This window comes from Coregonus clupeaformis, chromosome 34 (genome assembly GCF_020615455.1).
Source record: "Coregonus clupeaformis isolate EN_2021a chromosome 34, ASM2061545v1, whole genome shotgun sequence".
Classification (NCBI taxonomy): Eukaryota; Metazoa; Chordata; class Actinopteri; order Salmoniformes; family Salmonidae; genus Coregonus; species Coregonus clupeaformis.
Window position 1 is genome coordinate 35,630,320 of NC_059225.1, and position 22,903 is coordinate 35,653,222.

Sequence of the window (22,903 nt, forward strand, 5' to 3'; positions counted from 1 at the left end):
TGAATGGCTCTGAATTCACTGTTAGCATACAGTCAAAGCTATAACCACTTTTGGAGCTAACTAACATTAGTGCTCTCAAATCGTATCCTGATGTAGACAGCAGATGGGAGTTGTATTCATAACATTGCCATCTTAGATAACTAACATATTTTGAGAAAACAAGTGATATTAAGTGGTTAGCTACCTAGCTAGCGTAAGCAACGTTTGATAGTCATTGAGACAGAGCTAGCTAACCAGCTGAGCTAGCAAACAATGTAACAAGTATAATTTCGGATTCGAAAAATACAACAGGCTGCATTTCAGGAATCACAGTAGCAAGTACTCCTGGTGCACTGTTCAATTATTTAGCCATTTCATTTTTTTCTTTAAGGACAAATCTGTTTTTGCCATAGCCCTCACACTCTTTCATGCGATTTACACGTGAGCCTGTCTGAGCTGGCTTCTTCTTCTTCTTTGGTATCATGGCATTCGCACATTTTGTTTGTGCATGTTGCCACCTACTATACGGTAGTGTGTGGTCAATCACATTACATTTTGTGATCGAAAAATTATACAAAAGGAAGGGGGAAAGGGACAAAATTGCACCACCAATTAACCCTACAACTATATACTACTATTTCCTTTTTTTAAATGTACAGTGAGGGGAAAAATGTATTTGATCCCCTGCTGATTTTGTACGTTTGCCCACTGACAAAGAAATTATCAGTCTATAATTTTAATGGTAGGTTTATTTGAACAGTGAGGGACAGAATAACAACAAAAAAATCCAGACAAACGCATGTCAAACATTTTATAAATTGATTTCCATTTTAATGAGGGAAATAAGTATTTGACCCCCTCTCAATCAGAAAGATTTCTGGCTCCCAGGTGTCTTTTATACAGGTAACGAGCTGCTTTTAGGAGCACACTCTTAAAGGGAGTGCTCCTAATCTCAGCTTGTTACCTGTATAAAAGACACCTGTCCACAGAAGCAATCAATCAATCAGATTCCAAACTCTCCACCATGGCCAAGACCAAATAGCTCTCCAAGGATGTCAGGGACAAGATTGTAGACCTACACAAGGCTGGAATAGGCTACAAGACCATCGCCAAGCAGCTTGGTGAGAAGGTGACAACAGTTGGTGCGATTATTCGCAAATGGAAGAAACACAAAAGAACTGTCAATCTCCCTTGGCCTGGGGCTCCATGCAAGATCTCACCTCGTGGAGTTGCAATGATCATGAGAACGGTGAGGAATCAGCACAGAACTACACGGGAGGATCTTGTCAATGATCTCAAGGCAGCTGGGACCATAGTCACCAAGAAAACAATTGGTTACACACTACGCCGTGAAGGACTGAAATCCTGCAGCGCCCGCAAGGTCCCCCTGCTCAAGAAAGCACATATACAGGCCCGTCTGAAGTTTGCCAATGGACATCTGAATGATTCAGAGGAGAACTGGGTGAAAGTGTTGTGGTCAGATGAGACCAAAATTGAGCTCTTTGGCATCAACTCAACTCACCGTGTTTGGAGGAGGAGGAATGCTGCCTATGACCCCAAGAACACCATCCCCACCGTCAAACATGGAGGTGGAAACATTATGCTTTGGGGGTGTTTTTCTGCTAAGGGGACAAGATAACTTCACCGCATCAAAGGGAGGATGGACGGGGCCATGTACCGTCAAATCTTGGGTGAGAACCTCCTTCCCTCAGCCAGGGCATTGAAAATGGGTCGTGGATGGGTATTCCAGCATGACATTGACCCAAAACACATGGCCAAGGCAACAAAGTAGTGGCTCAAGAAGCACATTAAGGTCCTGGAGTGGCCTAGCCAGTCTCCAGACCTTAATCCCATAGAACATATGTGGAGGGAGCTGAAGGTTCGAGTTGCCAAATGTCAGCCTCAAAACCATAATGACTTGGAGAACGTCTGCAAAGAGGAGTGGGACAAAATCCCTCCTGAGATGTGTGCAAACCTGGTGGCCAACTACAAGAAACGTCTGACCTCTGTGATTGCCAACAAGGGTTTTACCACCAAGTACTAAGTCATGTTTTGCAGAGGGGTCAAATACTTATTTCCCTCATTAAAATGCAAATCAATTTATAACATTTTTGACATGCGTTTTTCTGGATTTTTTTGTTGTTATTCTGTCTCGCACTGTTCAAATAAACCTACCATTAAAATTATATAATGATCATGTCTTTGTCAGTGGGCAAACGTACAAAATCAGCAGGGGATCAAATACTTTTGTCCCTCACTGTATCACCACCCCATTCCATTACTTTGACCCTAACTAATCGGGACTCTTTCATTCTACAAACCTTGTAACTGTTCTGCAGTAAAACCTTGTACACCCAAGTACTTCTTTGCAGCTGCCACCACAACATCTATTTTCTACGATTTACGTTCCATTTCTGCAGTACAGTTGATAACCATGGCAATGAATTCTAAGAAGCCAACCTTACTGAGGCACACATTCACAAATTCGGATCACTCTGTATTGGCCTAGGCCTACTACTCACCCTTTATCCTCTACTCTCTTCACTGCCTCAGCATATGACACTTCTGATCCCCAGCAACATGGGCACCCCCACAATTGACACACACCATTTATTCAACTGATACTACACATTCCTTTGTCCCATGCCCTCCTGCACACTTCTCACATCTAGGAATCTCCTCCTACACACTGCTGCAACATGACCAGAAGCTTGGCATCTGAAACACCACAAAAGCTCTCACTGGATAACTGACATATCCTAACATGACCTTATCAGGTAAAGACTCTGCTTCAAAACTTAAAAGGACAGAGAGTGTCTTCTCAGTTTCACCACGCTCACCACCGGGTCTGTGTCGCACCAAACGGCGGGAGTCACAGACACAGGACATTTTCCATTTCAGTTGTCCCATTTTCATTTCATTTTAGTCATTTAGCAGACGCTCTTATCCAGAGCGACTTACAGTTAGTGAGTGCATACATTTTTCATACTGTCTTTTTACCCACAGAGTAACAGCCCTGGTGCTCTCTGTCTCTCATTATATTCTTAATTTTTCTATGCTTGTCCTAGGGGTGAGAAGAGCTGACAATTCAGAATTTAGGAGGTTTTTTACGGAGCCCCATGAGGAACACCTGATGCTGCGCTGACTTCTCTCTCCTGGATGCTCTCTGGCCCAAACTGTCCTGTTGTGTGTTTCACCTCCTCTGGACCCTCTTACCTCAAACAGAGATGCCCCTGATCATAGATCAGGATGCATCACAGCCTGGTATGGCAACTCTACAGCCGAGGACCGCAAGGCGCTTCAGAGGGTGATACACACAGCCGAACGCACCATTGGGTGCACACTGCCTGCCCTCCAGGACACCTACAACACCAGGTGTCGCAGGAAGGCCAAGAAGATCATCAGCCACCCGAGCCATGGCCTGTTCTCTCCGTTTCAATTACTCAGACGCGGGTGGCACAGGTGGATTATGGCGAAAACTGGAAGACTGGCCAATAATTTGTACCCCAGACCATCATGCTGCTGAATAGCCACTACTACCCCCCTCCCCAACGGTTACTTACTTTACCTACTGCTCCCCCTATGGACATTTCCTCCCACCCCCTCAACTTACTTTTACTCTGCCACCACCCCAATGACATTCATCACTGCTGCAGTTGTTAATTCAGTATGTATACATTATAATTTGTTTTTGTATTATTATTATTTGTATAGTTTTATTTTACTTTGTCTCACCCCCCCAATGGTCATTTAGTCTCACTGCTGCTCCCGCTATTGTCAATGTCCACCCCAATGGACATATATTTATTCATCACTGCTACAGTTGTTATTATGTATATAGTACTATTTCAATTTTTCTTATTACCATTCTCATTGTTTTATTTCACTTAGTCCTGCATGTTGGAGCTCGGAGCTCTGAATCGGAAGATCTAGGATTGTACCCAATCCCAATATTAACTCCGTCTCCCTCTCTCTCTTTGTCTCTCTCTCCCCCACAGCCCACACGCACAGGCACACACTATAGTTTTTACATTAGTGTTGTAATGATTCTCTTATTTGGTTACAAATGTGTTCACTTCTTGCTACTACTATTGTCAATTCTGTTGTTAATTCGTTTTTAATTTTACCAATTTGAATAAATGTATTCTATGTACAAATGTATTGTTTTTCTTAAATTTAGGTTTCAGGTAGAATTTCACTGTAAATGTACAGCATTATCCTTGTATTACAGCATCCCTGTAAATGTACAGCATCTCTGCTGTAAAGCAAAATTATAGTATTAAGCTGGCCACTGTGGTGCCAGTATAATGCTGTACATTTACAGGGAAAGGTTTTACAGTGCAACTTTTTTTCTACCCAGCCTGAGACTACATATGGATCAGCCAAAAGGCAGGGATCCACTTTCTCCAAATACTTCACTCCGACTGGGCCCGAATCATCCTTTGCATGACCATTTGGGCGAGGCTCGGACTCAGTCTTCACCACACCTGCCACCACAGATAATTAATCCTCACTCTCATCAGGTTCAATTTCTGAGCCATCAGAGACAGCAGAATACGGTTTGTACTTGGCACCATTCTTCCTCAATACACATCTTCCCACTACACCCAGCTCTTCCCCTTCTTCCTCACTGTCCATAACCACGTCTAACCGTTCACCACGCTCATGCCGCGCCTTCGTCCGCTGTGCTGCTTGCAGAACACGCACTGATGACCTTTCTCCAATACCCACCTTCTGTTCCTTAGCCCAATTTACAAGTCCATCTATCTATGGCCTCTCAATGCTCCCAAAACGTGCCACAGTCATCAACTAGGTCTCCTCCATCGTCATTTACATTTCATGATGACAGCATCTTAAAACTTCCTCAAAATAGCTGTCTGAGGTGTCGGATTCCACAGCAGTTGCTATCCATTGGAGTGCTGCGATTGGTTGCCCAAAATCCTGGAGCGGAGTTTAGCGAAGGGTCAATTGCTGTAATAATCTGGGCCATGTTCAGTTGCCAAATGTTCTCAAATGTTACAGATAGAAATGCCATTAATAGAGCCGATGTGATTCCTAATTCGACATATCAGAGGCATGTTTGATCTACTTTGCCTATTTCTATCTGAAAGGTCCAAAAAAGTTAAATCCTGCTGAACGCGCCCCTGCACAGTCTCAAATGGCATTAATCACTTGCACCGCCTACTTTTAATGTAATTGCAACTGCAATCCAGGTCATTTGGTTATGCTATTAGATGAAGCAAAGTGATAATACATTAATCTGTTGTATAAATAAACAAAATATCTGACATTGTATTCCCCTTTGAACTTTGCTATGCTGTTAAAGATGTACTAGAAATCGCTTCGCCATTTCATGGTTGCTAAAATTCTAATAATTTGCTTATTTTCAGTTTATGTGACAAAACAAGCAAGTATAGGGTAGAGAATCATTGTACCATCCAAACCACTGTGAAATATATTTTCGATAACCGAAAATATTATATTTTCAGCTGTTTGAACCAGGTGTACAAAGCCAAAAGCAAAAGACACAAAAACAAACCTTAAGAACAGGAAGCATAGAAATAGCCCACAGAACAGATCTACCGCTTCTTAGACTTGCTTTCAATGAGAATTGGAATTCCAATCTGTTCTGTGGGGCTATTTCTATGATTCCTGTTCTTAAGGTTTGTTTTTGTGTCTTTTACTTTTGGTTATGCTTTTAGATGGTTGAAAGCATAGTGATAACACATTGGAAATTCAACTAACTTTTGGCTGTATTTTTGAGTGTGGGTGAATATAGGTTGCAATCTCATTGATCAACGTCCCAACCAAATATTACCCAGTTATCCACATTGAAATGATGTGGTGTTCCCAGTGGGATATAGACAGAGTTGCATCACTCATAACTAGGCTACATTGAACCAACATTGAACTTATGTAAGATACAGACCAACAACATCCCATAGCCTATCTGACATCTATAGCGCTCACCTGCAAGTGTGTTGAAGGAAATGGGACTGGAAAGGGGGAAGCGAGATATCTCAATCAAATGGTGAAAATGTCTGGCATTAAAACATGTCAATGATGCGCTCCATACACCACAAAAACCTTGGTCAACATCTCAGCGAACAGCCGCCGCAGGAAAGCTGTGTCCGCTGCATACTGATTACAAAATTAGCAACCCATCACTTCATTTCATGCATGAACCATAAACCAACTTCGAGTCCCAGTGGAATCAATCTTTCGCAAGAACACAACTGCTGCAAGCAAAAAACTGGTGTAAATGTCGGTTTGAATTTACTCACCAATCCAGTGGATCAACTTCAATAATTCGATAAGACGCACCTGGTATTGGCAGGTCGTAAGTTATAAAAGTTTAGCTCTTTCCGTGAAGGCTATCACTCCAGAAACCCGATTTATCACAGGTGATTTGTTTGCTATATGTAAAAAGTTTGTAGTACAAACGTATTCCTGGTCGCGCACAGGTGCATATAATACATGTACCATAACGCACTGGTGAACAGTGGAAGGGATGCGGCGCAGGCACTCCTTACAACTCCGATCGACGAATGCGCTCGCGCTCTCTCTCTCTCTCTCTCTCTCTCTCTCTCTCTCTCTCTCTCTCTCTCTCTCTCTCTCTCTCTCTCTCTCTCTCTTCACACACACACACATTGTTCTGTCTCAGAGAGGGCAGCTGGGTCATTCCTACTCTGCAGTGCCCTTTCTGTCCCCAGGAAATATCACTTCCTTTTTAGTGTAAAATAGTGTAAAATGTGGATTCCAAAAGGCTTTAAATATAAGGTCAGGTGTCCTTTACCTTAAAAACACAAAAATATGGACGTTGAAAGGGAATTTTATGAATTTCTTTCAGTGGATGTTGGTGTTTTTTGTTCCCGGGTCTTATTCACCAACTTCCACGAGAAATATAAGCCATAAAATAATAAAATATGTAAAATTCAGGAAGTGTCATTTCTTTGGTGGGAAAACAATGGTGCAAAGCTAAATAAATATAAACACTCAGTTTGATCTATTTTTCCATTTTTCATGTTGTTAGTCTGTATGGCCCACTCATAAAATCCAAACCTGTTAATTTACAAAATTTCAAAATATGTTTGACAGAGGAGTTAATATCATATTCAAGTGTGTATGCTATCTCAATCTTGCCCAGTCACAGAGCTATGGCTAATTTAAGCTCCAAATGCCCACCCTGTTAGGAAATGCAGGTTGGAAATTGCACCCCCAAAATTTGCCTGAGCTTCACCAATATATTTTTCTGAATGTAAAATGTCATTTTTCTGATAGAATACAAAAACATTTAAATATATACTACCGGTCAAAAGTTTGGACACACCTACTCATTCAAGGGTTTTTCTATATTTTTACTATTTTCTACATTGTATAATAATAGTGAAGACATCAAAACTATGAAATAACACATATGAAATCATGTAGTAACCAAAAATTGTTAAACAAATCAAAACATATTTTATATTTGAGATTCTTCAAATAGCCACCCTTTGCCTTGATGACAGCTTTTCACACTCTTGGCATTCTCTCAACCAGCTTCACCTGGAATGCTGTTCCAACAGTCTTGAAGGAGTTCCCACATATGCTGAGCACTTGTTGGCTGCTTTTCCTTCACTCTGCCGTCCGACTCATCCCAAACCATCTCAATTGGGTTGAGGTCAGGGGATTGTGGAGGCCAGGTCATCTGATGCAGCACTCAATCACTCTCCTTCTTGGTAGAATAGCCCTTACACAGCCTGGAGGTGTGTTGGGTCATTGTCCTGTTGAAAAACAAATTATAGTCCCACTAAGCCCAAACCAGATGGGATGGCGTATCGCTGCAGAATGCTGTGGAAGCATGCTGGTTAAGTGTGCCTTGAATTCTAAATAAATCACAGACAGTGTCACCAGCAGAGCACCCACCCACACCATAACACCACCTCCTCCATGCTTTACGGTGGGAAATACACATGCGGAGATCATCCGTTCTCCCACACCGCGTCTCACAAAGACACAGGGTTGGAACCAAAAATCTTCAATTTGGATTCCAGACCAAAGGACAAATTTCCACTGGTCTAATGTCCATTCCTCAAGTTTCTTGGCCCAAGCAGGTCTCTTCTTCTTATTGGTGTCCTTTAGTAGTGGTTTCTTTGCAGCAATTCGACCATTAAGGCCTGATTCACACAGTCCCCTCTGAACAGTTGATGTTGAGATGTGTCTGTTACTTGAGCTCTGTGAAGCATTTATTTGGGCTGCAATTTCTGAGGCTGGTAACTCTAATGAACTTATCTGTCACGACTTCCTCCGAGGCTGCCTCCTCTCCTTGTTCGGGCAGGCTTCGGCGTTCATCGTCACCGGCCTTCTAGCCACTGCCGCTCCTCATCTCATCATTCCATTTGTTTTGTCTTGTTGATTACACACACCTGGTTCTTATCCCCTCAACAGTACCTGTATAAGTGTTCCCTCTGCCCCCTTGTCTTTGTGTGTGATTGTTTATTGTGAGGTTAGTGAAGCTCTGTGGAGCTCCTTGTATTTTTTATCGCCAGGTTTATTTTCCCTGTGTGCCTTGTTGGTTCCAATGCGCCTGTTTTGCGCACTGGACTGTTTTGAAGCTTTACTGCGTAACTCTGTATTCCGGAATAAATCCTGTTATTCTGTGATTTACCCTCCTGTGACTGACTCCTTCAAATCACCCATCACATTATCCTCTGCAGCAGAGGTAACTCTGGGTCTTCCATTCCTGTGGCGGTCCTCATGAGAGCCAGTTTCATCATAGCGCTTGATGGTTTTTGCGACTGCACTTAAATACATTTTCAAAGTTCTGGAAATGTTCCGTATCAAGGCAAAGGGTGGTTACTATGAACAATCTCAAGTATAAAATATATTTTGATTTGTTTAACACTTTTTTGGTTACTACATGATTCCATATGTGTTATTTCATAGTTTTGATGTCTTCACTATTATTCTACAATGTAGAAAATAGTAAAAAAATAAAGAAAAACCCTTGAATGAGTAGGTGTTCTAAAACTTTTGACCGGTAGTGTATATACTTTTATTTTTTATTTTTGTTATGAGGTCTAAAAGGCACCGGATTGTAGAAATTATCCAGCTACTGTATACATGTGTATATACCATGTCCAATTAAGGGAGGGGAGGACTGAACATGTTCATGTTAGTGATTTTTAGTGTCACTTGTACAAGTAGAGACTAACACTGTAACTGAGAGGAAGTTAGTAAGGAATATGTAAAGTTATGTGTACTTACATACAACAAGATGGTTCCCCTTTTAGAGTCGTTGAAGACAAAAACCTGAGAAAGAGAAACCTGATAAAGAGGACGTGTATATATACTTATGTACTTACTTACTTATATGTACTTATATGGCCGTATCTCTTGTTCTGTGCATATTGTTCTTTACGTCTTGCATTATTTTTCCCATAGAGTCGATGTCCGTGCCCCTGCAAAAATCTTGTATAAATATGTTATTGAATGAGTTTCTATGGGCTAATAGCAGATTGGACAAATTCAATGTTTCATCAAATAAGAAATCTTTTTTTTTAAATGTGATACCTATAGGGGTCCTAATAATCAAAATCAAATAGCTAATTGATCCTTAGTATGACCATCTTAAAACATTTCCATATGTTAGCTTAGTAGAAACCCAGCCCGGGCCCTTAGACCTTCGTCATACTAGAACAAGGTGGGGCAAAGTACGGGCTGCGGGCCATATCCGGCCCACCGGGCACTTCAATCCCGCCCGCGAGACATTTTTTAAATGTATTAAAAATTATTCTATTTGAGTTACAATTTCTGGCCTAAAATTACTCATTCCATGATATACAAACAACCTCCAATAGATGGCGCTGTAGCCTGGCATCGCGCTCTGTATTTGGGCCTACAGTTAGATTCAGAATGCGCTCAGTCATCATAGCCACTTCATTGCTTGACGACTTTTGACGTGAAAAATTAGTGCTGCAAAATGAGAAAAGTGGACTCTGAATGTTGTGTGTTTAAAGAAGAATGGACAGCAAAATAGTTTTTGACTAATATTGGACATAAATGTTGCCGTTTTGCCAAGAAAGTGTTGCCGTTTTTAAGGAATATAATCTCAATCGTAATTTTTCAAGCAAACATGCTAAAAGTGTGTTAAAGCTGGAAAATGTTGTCAAAGTGGTTGTAAAACTTGTCAACTTTATACGGGCAAGGGGGCTTAACCATCGTCAGTTCATTCAGCTGCTCAATGACACAGAGGCAGAGCACCAGGACTTGTTGTACCATTCAAATGTGCGCTGGCTAAGCCTGGGAAAAGTATTTTGCCGTGTGTGGGAACTAAGAGGATGAGATAGGTATGTTCCTTGATACGGTTGGTAAAGCTGACGACTTCTCCGAGTTGAAAGACACAGACTGGCTGGGCGACTTTGCTTTCGGTGTGAACATATTGGGGCATCTGAACGATCTAAATGTGAATCCGCAGAGAAATGTTGTTTTGTGCATGAACTGTACTCCAACGTGAAAGCATTCAATGCCAAACTTCTGTTGTTCTCCAGACAAAAGAGCAGCCGGTCTCTCGCTCATTTTCCGACACTGGCCGCACTGAACGCTCCCACATCGCAGTGCCGCACGGAGACATACAGTAACACTTTGATCGACCTGCAAGCTGTGTTTAACATATGACCACTTGTCAGCTGTTCTGAGAATCTCTACATCAAAGATGACACCAGACTTTGATGCCCTTGCCAAGAGAGGTGACCAGACCCATTGTTCACATTAAGACTTGAATAACCGTGACTGGGGTAGGCAAGGATAATGCTTTTTCATGATGATGGTTATACAGTGAGAATTATCCAGCAATGCACTTGGATACAGGTAATAGCTAATTAGTCAGATTTGGGCTGAGGTGATTGGATAACTGTAAATATGGCTCACAATGGAGATGATAATTGTTCCTTAATATGCTTTGAAAAACAGACCACTCCAAATGGTCATCCTTCAAATTTTAGAATATTTTTTTTTACACATCTGCTGTTACATTTTGCATGTCTCCAGTCATATAATATATATTTATTTTTAAGTTTGGATATTGTGACTGTAAGTTTGATTGTACTTTACAAGGGTAGAGATGCAGGATCTGTGTGTGTGTTTGACTGTGTCTTTGATGTTATAAATTATATCAATTTTGTGGAAAATGTTCACAAAAAACAAGGGTAGAGATGGTACAAGGGTAGAATTGTTCTGCAAGCATATGTACACCTACAGTACACTAGTAGTTGCGTGTCAATGTGAAAATGAATAAAGGCTTCACATGTTTTGTCACACATATAGTATGTGGCCCTTCACTTGGTTTCAAAAACTCAATGTGGCCCTTGAGCCAAAAGGTTTGCCCACCCCTGTCCTAGAACCTAGATATTCTCTCCATCCTTGTCTCCTCTGAAGTGTACAGTAATGCACAGAGTGGAAGAAGTGACCCAAACCAATAGAAAGAGCAGCCTCTGTCTGTCAGACCTGGAAAAGCAGGGTAGAGAGCTTAAAGATGTTTACACTATTTTAGCTGAACAGTGTATTACTTACCTTAAAACCCCATAGCCTACCATTTCATTACTTATCCTACAACAACAACAAAAACCACATGAAATGTGCATTTTCACATGTGAAATAAACTGTAGCGGTTTTCACGTGTTTTCACATGTGAACACAAAAGAGACACATTTGAGGTCACCATTTATTCACATGTATTCAATTTAAAGTTCACATGTTAGCATCACCTTTTCACATGTGAGGAGAATAACATGTTTTCACCTCACATGTAAATTGGAGATTCACATGTAAAATTAGCCTTTTCACATGTGAAAACCTAACTCTCAAATGTGGAATTGCATTTTCAAATGTGAAAAACAATCACATGTGAAAATCGAGTTTGCAGTTTTACATGTGAAAAACTTTAAAATATTGTTATGTGTAATTTCATGGCACCACATGTTGAAATGTTGCATCCCCATGTTATCACGTTGCTTTTACATGTTGTCTCATGTTATCACATTAACTTCACATCAAATCACATGTGAAATTAATGTGTTTTTTAGGTAAGGGGAACTATCCATCAGGGAAATCAATAGCCTATTCGTTACAGTTGAAGCTGTCCAATCAATGTAACAACCATCTGTTTGCAGTGACAGTGAATGGCAGCTATTTAAAAAAATTATGTCACCCTTAATTTAACTAGCTATAGATCGATTGTGTATTTTCAAATGTCCATGTTGACATTACTATGCCATACCTGATGACATAACGTCTTCTGTGGTAAATAAAGGCCAAATTAACAAATGCATAAATGGATTATGGACATGTGAAGTAGAGAAAATAGATACAACGATGAGCAAACATGTTGATTAGCCACATCTATTTCTCTAAATAACCTTTCTATCTGTTTTTATTCATATCCATAACAGATAATCACAGGAGAAGACATGGGCGGATGAGGGCTGCAGGATCCAGGGGAAGCCGTCACATCACCTCCAACGCCTCCTGACCGTGTGTGATTGATGAGGGAGAGCGGACTAGCAGAGCTCCTAATGTCACTCTCCAATTAAATAACTCTCAACCCTGAACTACTGCCTCCCTCTCTCCTGATCACCCTCCTCCTCTATCTCTTGCGCTATCCCTCTCTTTCCTACTTGGATTCTCTCCTACTATCAATGCATCCTCCCTCTCTTGCTCTAGCTAACTCCATTGTTCAGTGGCGTACCGCAGTGTCACGCCCCCCCCGCCCCCCCATGCATTTTTAAAGCTAATTTCCTGCTATTCTACACATCTTGCCATGAGGCTGAGAGAAAACTTTGCAGTTTTACAGCTAATTTCCTGTAATTCTAAACAATTGACGTGTTAAACTTATAACGTGTTCATATCCTTTCTGGGGAGGGGGGACGAACATAGAATGCCTATGAAATTACTAGAGGGGCTGTGTCATAAACCCTCGAAGTTCCAGAATGGGGTGAAAATGGCAGCCATATTGGTCAGGGAGAAATCCAGACCAGTCTAATTGGAATTAATGGCAGTAGAGGCATAATCCTTATTTTACTTATGCATGAAAATTAAACAAAGGCATGTGATATATCAGAAATAGTGTAACAGAATTTTTGTCAACCTAAAATATTGTCATATAAACATAAATACAGTTTATACGGGTTTTATAAAATGTTCTGTAAAAGTAGCCTCTAAAATATATGTAAACAGACCATAAATGTCTGAATGTTTAGTTTTTTTGGAAAGCTGAGAGCGTTATTATGTGATACAATATCAGTACTTGTTGCATTTACAACTTGTCTAAGCCCTATCATCTACTGATTTCATTCACTGTATGTATGGCTGTGGATTGACTGTATTGTTTGAATGGAATGTGTGCATTTTGGCATTAAATTTGTAACATTTATGGAATCATTCCTCTATAACTGTCTGGCTAGCTAGCTAACAAACATACTTACAGTGCATATAAATTATTCAAATGTATTATTTTACACAATATCTTATTACAGCACTGGCAAACCATGGTTGACCAACTCCCTGACCAAAATGGCTGTCCTTTATCCCATCAGAAGGTTAAAGTCCATTCTAGTATTCTAATTCTTAATTATATGGGGGCGACCTCCAGGCGGCCCCCAACCCCTCAACTTTTTCTCCCCATCCCTCTCTTCCACTCAACCTTCTTTTCCTGTCTTCCCCTCCCCAGATGATATTTTTCCACCACTCTGACGCATACATCCTCCCATCCTCTCTTGTTTAATCAATATGATTACATTTGACATGACCATATAGGCTCCGTTTCCAACCCAAGTTCAGCGTGTAAATGGAACGTTATTCCTATTTTATACATTTTTCTCTCTCATATTCTGACCTTGAATTTAAGCATAAGAATAGCGTGCTATTCACCTGTTATTCGTTTTGGGTGGAGATTGAATAAATGAAGGTGTGGCGGAGGTGTGTCTACAGATACGCCTTATTCTGACATTGACTTAATTCCCTAACAATTCCACCAACTTTACACGCGAGGAAACCATAAATAAGTTCTAACAAACCTATCGGTTCCAAGTAGAAAAATAATCTACTTATTTATTTTAGATAGAAATAACACAATTTTCCATCAGTGGAAGCTCCTCGGGGGAGGAAGGGGAGAACCATCCTCCTCAGTGAATTTCAGATTTTTTTAAATACATTAAAAAGTTAGCCTTTTTAGATAGAATGATACTAAATATATTATTGTCACCAAATAATTGATTAAAACACACTGTTTTGCAATGAAGATCTACAGTAGCCTCAGCAGCACTCTGTGGGGTAGCACCATGTTGTAGCTGGAAGACAGCTAGCTTCCGTCATCCTCTGGGTACATTGAAGGATTACTTTATCCTATCCCAGGTATTCCTTAAAGAGGTGGGGTTTCAAATGTCTCCAGAAGGTGGTGAGTGACTCCGCTGTCCTGGCGTCGTGAGGGAGCTTGTTCCACCATTGGGGTGCCAGAGCAGCGAACAGTTTTGACTGGGCTGAGCGGGAACTATGCTTCCGCAGAGGTAGGGGAGCCAGCAGGCCAGAGGTGGATGAACGCAGTGCCCTCGTTTGGGTGTAGGGACTGATCAGAGCCTGAAGGTACGGAGGTGCCGTTCCCCTCACAGCTCCGTAGGCAAGCACCATGGTCTTGTAGCAGATGCGAGCTTCAACTGGAAGCCAGTGGAGTGTGCGGAGGAGCGGGGTGACGTGAGAGAACTTGGGAAGGTTGAACACCAGACGGGCTGCGGCATTCTGGATGAGTTGTAGGGGTTTAATGGCACAGGCAGGGAGCCCAGCCAACAGCGAGTTGCAGTAATCCAGACGGGAGATGACAAGTGCCTGGATTAGGACCTGTGCCGCTTCCTGTGTAAGGCAGGGTCGTACTCTCCGAATGTTGTAGAGCATGAACCTTCCAGGATCGGGTCACCGCCTTGATGTTAGCGGAGAACGACAGGGTGTTGTCCAGGGTCACGCCAAGGCTCTTCGCACTCTGGGAGGAGGACACAACGGAGTTGTCAACCGTGATGGCGAGATCATGGAACAGGCAGTCCTTCCCCGGGAGGAAGAGCAGCTACGTCTTGCCAAGGTTCAGCTTGAGGTGGTGATCCGTCATCCATACTGATATGTCTGCCAGACATGCAGAGATGCGATTCGCCACCTGGTTATCAGAAGGGGGAAAGGAGAAGATTAGTTGTGTGTCGTCAGCGTAGCAATGATAGGAGAGGCCATGTGAGGATATGACAGAGCCAAGTGACTTGGTATATAGCGAGAATAGGAGAGGGCCTAGAACTGAGCCCTGGGGGACACCAGTGGTGAGAGCATGTGGTGCGGAGACAGCTTCTCGCCACGCCACTTGGTAGGAGCGACCGGTCAGGTAGGACGCAATCCAAGAGTGAGCCGCGCCGGAGATGCCCAGCTCGGAGAGGGTGGAGAGGAGGATCTGATGGTTCACAGTATAAAGGCAGCAGACAGGTCTAGAAGGACAAGAGCAGAGGAGAGAGAGTTAGCTTTAGCAGTGCGGAGAGCCTCCGTGACACAGAGAAGAGCAATCTCAGTTGAATGACCAGTCTTGAAACCTGACTGGTTTGGATCAAGAAGGTCATTCTGAGAGAGATAGCAAGAGAGTTGGCTAAAGACGGCACGCTCAATAGTTCTGGAGAGAAAAGAAAGAAGGGATACTGGTCTGTAGTTGTTGACATCAGAGGGATCGAGTGTTGGTTTTTTGAGAAGGGGTGCAACTCTCGCTCTCTTGAAGATGGAAGGGACATAGCCAGCGGTCAAGGATGAGTTGATCAGCGAGGTGAGGTAAGGGAGAAGGTCACCGGAGATGGTCTGGAGAAGAGAGGAGGGGATAGGGTCAAGCGGGCAGGTTGTTGGGCGGCCTGCCGTCACAAGGCGGATGTGGTGGATTGAGTAGCATCTAATGCAAAAAAACAGATATCTCTAGCTTAAACTGACAGATTGTTATGGGGATTTTATTATTATGCTAATTCGATTTCCGCTGGGGCATGGACAACGACTCTAGGGGGTTGTGACAAAGGTTGGGATCCCTTGCGGATGCGCTGGGTGTCTGAGAGATAAAAGTCTATGCTCAATAGGCTCTAATTATTTAACCATGAATGTGCACTGTTCAAAATATCTCCAGTCAACGTTGTTGCTAGCGCTTGCCCCCAAAATAAAACATACCATCTGTGTTAACTTAGTTGAGTTTACAAACAGATCTAATACAATTGTCATCACAGATGAGGAATAAGACACTATTTCAAAGCATAGTACATGTAATGTTTGCCTAAGTACAATGTAATTACTAGTTGTAACACAGGATTTAGCTAGTTAAAATGAAGTGTACCTTGCGTGGTACTTACTTGTAACTAATGTATATTACCCATCCTGACCCTCATATTTTTTGTTTCTGGAAGTGCCATTCAAGTGGGAGAATAAACACACTAGTACAGCACAGAGTACATGTAATATCTGCATAAGTACAATGTAGTTACTAGGTGTTACACAGGATTTAGCCATTTCTATATAATTATTTAGGCCTACTACTCATTACCAAGTGAAAATATCTACAAACAATAATGAGCTTCTACTTTAGTCAATTGCAACAAGTAAAAATACCTTACATTTCTGACAAAATAATAAGGATTTGTATTGATAGATTAATCATTTGATTAATTAGATCAAACAAAGATTCTAGTGGTGACTCAAATCTGTAGACTAGATAGCTAATTTAGAAAAATGGGATTGTCTTTTTCACCCATTTTTAACATTACAAGTAACAATGGAAATCAACAACTCTGTCTTCATATGTTTCTTTCTTGTAAGCATTTTCCCATCCTGGAGCCTGAAACCTTGTGGAAATCTGTGGTAGAGAAGAAGAATGTATGACAATTTAGCATTAGACACTACGATACCCTATACTAGTTATCATCAACATGCTTTCTATAGTTTAGGCCTATAGCTAGCTAGGCCTAGCTATCTACCTAGCTAGTTATTTTGTTATCAAGCTAGTTATAAAAGTGCATGCTAACACCAAATATTTTTATAACTAACTCAAGATAGACCACACCCTTTTGTTTCCAATTGGAAGCTAGTGAGTTGAGTGGGCAGAACAAGCAGGGAGGTGGGCAGAGCCAAGCAAGAGCTAGCAAGATCCTATTGGCTCGTTCTAGCATGTATTTGCATAGTTCCGTGAGGTAACGCCTAGTCTGTGAAGTGTGCATGTGCAATAACTCAATTCGCTCTTGTTCTAAACATCGCAATTTTTTGGCATTTGGCAAAGGAAGTCCACTCTGTTCATAAAATAATCGTATACAATAATAAAAAATAAAAATCTCCACCCCACTCCTTCCGTGATAATCCAAATCACATCCCTACACAGGTTCAAGTGCCTTGGTGGACGGAAGATTCATCGACAGGATTCGTTGTAATGCCTCTGCTGTAAAATCCCTGAATCCCAAAAAACGTTCAGCCGTACTCACAACGATGCCTATTTTCTCAGATTTCTTCTTTGTTTGCGCTGTTTATAACAAATGCAATAAACAATACAAAGTACACCTTTTTAACATGCAACATGTCAGGATCCTGTTGGCGAGTAACATTTACTGATATCGCTAATCCAACTACCATGGTTTCTTCAACATTACTCCCTTCTTCCACTATTCTCACCGCCTCCGGATAGGAGACATGCTGGACAGCCCTTATTCTTGCCACCTCGGTTTCCTTCACCCTAACAGGGCACTTCATGAATTCTGGTGCATGCTCGCCACCCCAATTGCAGCATTTCACCTCAACTGGCATACGATACTCGTCCCTTCTACATACACTTGACACATGTCAGTCGGCGTGCACCAACCACTACATCTACTTCTTCAGTTACATCCTTTGCACTCACTTCTAGCGCCACTCCAGAGATAACCCCCTTGATAGGTGCCCTACTTCGCAGATTCACACATGACACATTCCAATCTGATATCTTTCTCAGATGCAAAGCACGCTCCTTCTACTCCTCGGACATACAAAAAAACAAATGAAACCCATTTCTTGTTATTTTCACTGATGCCACCTCATCTAACGCATCTATGATTTTCATCGAGACTTCAAACGGATCTCCCAGGTATCTCAATCGATCCAAAACCCTCACTCTGACTAAAGAAGAGTCAGAACTAGGCTTGTATTTACTAGACTCCATGACCACTTTACTTCTCTTGTTTCCTTTTTTATTCGCCCCTGTAATCCATTCCTTCTCACTCTCGTCTCCTCTTGACACGCCATCAGTTTCAAACAAAACATCCGCCTCCGCCATCTTCTCGACCCGGGTGGCCATGCGCAGCTGTGTTCAGTTCAGCTTCGGCAGTCGACGAGAGGAAACGCCAACCGGATGCTTCATATTTATACTTCCGGTGAAACATCTGGGCCATCTGTGCTAACATTAATAAGTTAGATAGTGATTAGCTAGCTACATTGAAAAGGATCTAATGTTACTCATAGTGTGGGTTGACACACGTAGTTAGCTAACGTTAACATCACAACTAATCTTCTCCTTTCCCCCTTCTGATAACCAGGTGGCGAATCGCATCTCTGCATGTCTGGCCGACATATCAGTATGGATGACGGATCACCACCTCAAGCTGAACCCTGGCAAGACGGAGCTGCTTTTCCTCCCGGGGAAGGACTGCCCGTTCCATGATCTCGCCATCACGGTTGACAACTCCGTTGTGTCCTCCTCCCAGAGTGCGAAGAGCCTTGGCGTGACCCTGGACAACACCCTGTCATTCTCCGCTAACATCAAGGCGGTGACCCGATCCTGCAGGTTCATGCTCTACAACATTCGGAGAGTACGACCCTGCCTTACACAGGAAGCGGCACAGGTCCTAATCCAGGCACTTGTCATCTCCCGTCTGGATTACTGCAACTCGCTGTTGGCTGGGCTCCCTGCCTGTGCCATTAAACCCCTACAACTCATCCAGAATGCCGCAGCCCGTCTGGTGTTCAACCTTCCCAAGTTCTCTCACGTCACCCCCCTCCTCCGCACACTCCACTGGCTTCCAGTTGAAGCTCGCATCCGTTACAAGACCATGGTGCTTGCCTATGGAGCAGTGAGGGGAACGGCACCTCCGTACCTTCAGGCTCTGATCAGTCCCTACACCCAAACGAGGGCATTGCGTTCATCCACCTCTGGCCTGCTGGCTCCCCTTCCTCTGCGGAAGCATAGTTCCCGCTCAGCCCAGTCAAAACTGTTCGCTGCTCTGGCACCCCAATGGTGGAACAAGCTCCCTCACGACGCCAGGACAGCGGAGTCACTCACCACCTTCCGGAGACATTTGAAACCCCACCTCTTTAAGGAATACCTGGGATAGGATGAAGTAATCCTTCTAGCGCCCCCAAAAAAAAAAAAAGGGTTGTAAAGTGGTTAACCCACTGGCTATAGGGTGAATGCACCAATTTGTAAGTCGCTCTGGATAAGAGCGTCTGCTAAATGACTTAAATGTAAATGTAAATGTAAACATGCTGGGTGTGCTCCGTTTGCATCACTTTCAATGGGGGACTTTTATTATGAAGGCGAACCGTATATTCCACTGTTGTAGCTAATTGTTATTGTGGCTAGCTTCACACAAAGGTGAGCCCAGCTAGCTTGCTAGCAAGTAGCGACCATAGCATAGCTATTTGCCAGCTTTAGATTAGATAACTTAGCTAGCTAGTCAAGGGCCTCCTGTAGCTCAGTTGGTAGAGCATGGCGCTTGCAACGCCAGGGCTGTGGGTTCGATTCCCACGGGGGGGGGCAGTATGAAAAATGTATGCACTCACTAACTGTAAGTCGCTCTGGATAAGGGCATCTGCTAAATTACTAAAGAAATTAGCTAGCTGGCGTGAAAGCTAATAAAAACAAAACTCAACATATTGCGTTCTGTAGAATGTGCTATGCTAACTAGTTATCTAGTTGGTAGGTGTAACAGTTGGTAGCTAGCTACAGTTAGCCAGAGCCATATATGGCTCTGCAATTAGCTAGATAGCTAGCCAACACGACGTGGTTGGGTAGCTGGTAAAAGCTAGCTAGATAGCTAAATCGTCCAGCAGAATTAATGTATCCCTAAAATAAACAAGTTGCATGGAAAACGTACTTTCTCTCTCCTGTCTTGACGTTTTTGTCTCGTCTAGATTATCATTATTTTTTTGCGGCAATCTATCATGTCTGGATTTTGCACACTGACCTTCTTGACCCCGTTCTTTTACAAAGGGACACGTTCGAGGTCATCGTTATTTTGAGTATGTTGCGTAAATGGGCAGACATTAAGCCTTAATTCCTTGACATGCCTTAACTCCTTGGATAAATAAATTATTGCACCAATGCATCACATCCAAAGTGAGAATGTTATTTAACAGTGGAAGGTTACATGAGGGAATACGAGTTTGTCTTATGACCATTTTAAGTGCATTTATAAACCATTATTCAACCCAGCTTACAATTTGGCAAGCACAAATGACTAATTTTAACCATAACTGTTTATTAATGTGTCTAAAAATGTTTAATTGATGGTTAAAGCAATTGAACCATTGTCACCATTAAATGATTTAACAATTAAAAAATGTTTTATGTGAACCGTTTGTGAACCCACTTTTGCCATTGCACCCATAAGCTTCCATGAATTTGAAACAAAAGGTTGACCTGGGTCTGGGAATCAGACTACAGTGCCCTTTATAGGGAACGTTACTTCCGTATTTAGTAAACTGTACCCACTATTTCTGGCGCAGCCGGAAGTTGTTGCTCAGTGCGGTTTTCTCTCGGTGCCTTCAGGAGTTGCCGAAGTTGACCATAAACAATGTCCACAGAATTGCCCTGGCTACAACGTCAGTGCCGAAAAGCAAATTAGAGAAGGGCTTTAAGGTGTCATACTATTTAACCGATTACGAAGGTATGTATACTTAACATTATTAGCCAACTAGCTAGCTAGGCTAGCTCAGTAATTGCCAGCAGCAACAGCGTTAGCCAGCTCGTTAAACTACTAAACAAAACAACCAAAGTTACTACCTGGCGATCTAAACAGAATTGTGTCAATGAGGAGATCGTTTCTCAGTTGGCTAACACATATCACAGGGTTTGTGCAGGCTAAAATATGGTGTGTTGGGATGCTATTGGCAGTGGTGTAAACTATAGTACCGGTACTTAAAGATGCACTTCAAGATGTTAAGCACAACAAATTTGTAACATATAGTACGAATTGGATTCGTAACATATCATAGGAATTGAACACATTTTTTTGCAGGACGTAACATATCATACGAAATGGATGATGTAGTACACAATTTAATGAAACTACTGGCTGAAATTATACAAAAGTTTGAGAGTGCATCTTTAAGTATGAATACTTTAAAGTACTACTTAAGTAGTTTTTTGGGGTATCTGTACTTTACTACTTTTCCTCCACTACAGTTCTAATTAATATAATGTACTTTTTACTCAATACATTTTCCCTGACACACAAGATTTCAAATGCTTAGCAGGACAGGAAAATGGTCAAATACACATACTTATCAAGAGAACATCCCTGGTCATCCCTACTGCCTCAGACCTGGCGGACTCACTAAACACAAAGGCTTTGTTTGTAAATGATGTCTGAGTGTTGGAGTGTGCCGCTGGCTATCCATAATATTGTGCCATCTTGTTTTTTTTTATATAAGGAATGTGAAATTAATTATATTTTTACTTTTGATTCTTAAGTATATTTTAAACCAAATACTTTTAGAGTTTTACTCAAGGAGTATTTTACTGGGTGACTTTCACTTTTACTTCAGTCATTTTCTATTAAGGTATTTTTACTCAAGTACTGTATGACAATTGGGTACTTTTTCCACCACTGGTTATCGGTACACTGTAATTACAAGTACCCCTCATTATCAACTTCACTATAACTAGCCAAATCCTGTGTAACACCTAGTAACACCTAGTAATTATACTGTACTTATCCAGATATTACATGTACTCTGTGGTGTACTAGTGTATTTATTCTCCCAACCTTTAAATTGAGGGCCAGATTGTCAGGATGGGTAATATACTGTATAAGTACACATTAGTTACAAGTAAATACTCCACAAGATACACTTCATTTGAATTAGCAAAAAGCTGTGTAACATCCCAAAAAATTTTATCTTATCCAGAGCGACTTACAGTTAGTGAGTGCATACATTTTTAATACATTTTTCATACATTTTTTCATACTGGCCCCCCGTGGGAATCGAACCCACAACCCTGGCGTTACAAGCGCCATGCTCTATCAACTGAGCTACAGGAGGCCTGTAGTAGTTAAATACATTGTACTTATGTGAATATTACATGTACTCTATGATGTACTAGTGTGTTTATTATCCAACTTGGATCGCACTTCCAGAAGCTTTAAAATGAGGGCCAGGTTGTCAGGATGGGTAATGTACTGTATAAGCACACATTAGTTACAAGTAAGTACCCCTCAAGATACACTTCATTTTAACTAGCTAAATCCTATGTAACAACTAGTAATTACATTGTACATATTACATGTGCTTTGAAATAGTGTCTTATTCCTCATCTGGGATGACACTTGTATTAAATCTGTTTTCATAAGATCAACCAAGTTAACCCAGATGGTACGTTTTATTTTGGGGGCATGTGCTAGCAACAACATTGACTGGAGATATATTTTGAACAGTGCACATTCATGGTTAAGTAATTAGAGCCTATTGAGCATAGGCTATTATCTCTCAGACACCCAGCGCATCCACAAGGGATCCCAACCTTTGTCACAGTTGTTAATGAATCGTATGCAGCTGAGAAGAAACAAAACTATAAGTTGGTAAATTTAGTGGAAACTTGCCCATTTGTAACAAGCATGGTAACAAGCATTTGTTGTTACACTTCTGTAATTAC

The 22,903-nt window shown here is 41.8% G+C and overlaps 1 protein-coding gene and 1 non-coding gene across 2 annotated transcripts in view; both read right to left on the reverse strand.

The window, feature by feature from the left end:
- LOC121550060 (cadherin-7-like) overlaps positions 1 to 6,502 on the reverse strand; it is a 200,304-nt gene extending 193,802 nt beyond the window's left edge. The window contains exon 1 of the mRNA XM_041862168.1: positions 6,264 to 6,502. The gene's annotated coding sequence lies outside the window, so the exon portion shown is untranslated. The remainder of the gene's footprint in view (positions 1 to 6,263) is intronic.
- Positions 6,503 to 22,219: 15,717 nt separating this feature from the next.
- Positions 22,220 to 22,295, reverse strand: trnat-ugu. Its single transcript has one exon. It is a non-coding gene; the product is annotated as a tRNA-Thr (tRNA).
- Positions 22,296 to 22,903: the final 608 nt, after the last annotated feature.